Raw genomic sequence first — 2,276 nt, forward strand, 5'->3', positions numbered from 1 at the left:
ACTTTAGACATTCTACTAACTATAAGTAACTTTGCAACTACATGTCAACTATATTAGAGTATTAGTAGACTGTCTGCTTAATATTTGCTAACACTCTGTTTTGTTGGTCCCCTAACAGACATTCTACTGACTATAAGTTACTTGGCAACTACAAGTCAACTTATTCTCCTAACCCAAATCCTACCATCTAAACTTAACCTACCAGTCTATTGACTGTCTACTACAGCCTACTAATACTCTAATGAGAGTTAGTTGACATATTAGTGAAAGTGGACTATCGAAATAAAGTGTAACCAGATACTGCAGTGGATACTTACTAGTGATGGACTTTTTTCTCTGTTGGTGCCTATTCTGCTCCGTAAGTCCAATGCTTGATCTAAATAAAAAAATAAAAAAAGCAAAGTGTGTTAATAGGATTATTGATCGGGTAACATAGGACCATTTTTTTATGTTCCATAAGTGTTATATAAATCTGGAGAACCCTTACTAAAAATTAACACTGTTTTGCGACACTAACCAAATGGTAATACATTATTGTAATACGTAAAATAGGAAAGAGGCCGCACTATGCATAAACTTTTATTTGCAAAAACAGGTTTCGGCGCGTGCCTTCATCAGTTTGCACCCGCCGAAACGCATTTTTGCAAATAAAAGTTTATGCATAGTGCGGCCTCTTTCCTATTTTACGTATTACAATTATCCAAAAAAAATAATACTATGGAAGTCAATGGGACCCAAGTTACAGACATTCTTCAAAATATCTTTGTGTTCAGCAGAAGAAAGAAATTCATTCAGGTTTGAAACAACTTGAGGGTGAGTAAATGATGACACAATTTTCAACTTTGAGGTGAACTAATCCTTTAAAAGAACAGCTCATCCAAAAAAAAAAAAAAAAAAAAATAGTTATCTCATTATGTAGCTTACTCACCCTCATGTTGAAATTGTATGAGATTCTTATGTAGAACCATAATTAAGATATCTTGAAAAATGCCTTTTATTTTTGTCATAGGTTACAACGAATACAGTTGTTTTATTCTCAAAATTCTTGTGTTTCACAAAAGTAAGTTATACAGGTTTGAAAATACTTTCATTTTGAAAGACATTTATTTTTGGGTCAGCTAGGCCTGTAAACTCAAGAAGATAAAGCTTGTCTGGAGGGTTTGAACCAGTGCATTTGAGCAGAGTAACATGTTCTGTCTCTATTTCACGTGTATTTTATGACAATACTCACCGCATCTGAACATCGTGTGGCTGGATAATATTTATTCCCAAAATGCCTGGATCATGAAGGAAACACACACATACACATCAATATTAGTTATTTGTTTTACTTACTAACGGAGACATTTGCAAAAGCTTGCTAAATTGACGTACCAGCTCCAAAACATATTATTACGACTCGTTAATTTAACTGATCGGTTAGCCATCCCACGATCAATAGATTCATAAGCCTAGTTTGCAGATTCTTAGAGTAAGACTGTGACAGTTCCTTTCTGTCTAAAGATACAATATATATTCTCAGTTCACTCGTTGTAAAGCTCCCATGCTGAGTTTTATTTTATTTTTTATCATAAACTAGGCTAAGTTAGACAAGTGAAGTTACACATGCTAGCAGCACGTAACATGAATACCGTATGCACTAATAATATTGTTCTAATCGCGTTTAAGTTCTCAATTTAATACACTTTATCTTGATGTAGCAGAATTTGTATAAAATAAAGTTATTTACCTTCCGTAGATTGCAATATGTCCGTTGTTAAAATTCTTTGTCCATTTCCTTGTTTGTTCTTCATTTACACCCAGCAACTCGCTCAAAATAAACATTTAGCAGTCCGATGTAAAATAATCCATGTTTTAAACGATGTAAAACCCACAGAATAGGCTAATATTGAAGATCCCGCGCAGCAGCAAAGCAAACACCGACTCGCTCAACTGACGTTTATTCAAACTTGACTCGTAAAGGCGCGCTTAGTTGTCATTGGCTAGATTCCTGGATGACAGTCAGAATAAACAGAGAATAACCAATCATGCTCAAAACAGCTAGGAGAGACAGCCAATAGTGTGGCAACATTGCAATTACAGGAAAATATGAATATATATATATATATATATATATATATATATATATATATATATATATATATATATAATGTGCTATTTATTTGGTTGTATTTGTAGGCTGGCTGTATATTTAATCAATTGGTTAAATTGTTTTTTCATTGCAGTGCATGATTAAAAATTAAATAATAAAAATGAAAGATAAAAAATACTGTAAG

General features: G+C 33.1%; 1 long non-coding RNA gene across 1 annotated transcript; it reads right to left on the bottom strand.

Moving 5' to 3' along the window:
• Positions 1–323: 323 nt before the first annotated feature.
• On the bottom strand, positions 324–1,923 carry LOC311294603. The gene is made up of 3 exons (XR_014628089.1): positions 1,730–1,923; positions 1,232–1,277; positions 324–376 (listed from the first exon to the last, which is right to left on the bottom strand). It is a non-coding gene; the product is annotated as an uncharacterized lncRNA (long non-coding RNA).
• Between the last annotated feature and the right edge of the window lie 353 nt (positions 1,924–2,276).

This window comes from Rutilus rutilus, assembly GCF_951802725.1.
Source record: "Rutilus rutilus genome assembly, chromosome: 8".
Classification (NCBI taxonomy): Eukaryota; Metazoa; Chordata; class Actinopteri; order Cypriniformes; family Leuciscidae; genus Rutilus; species Rutilus rutilus.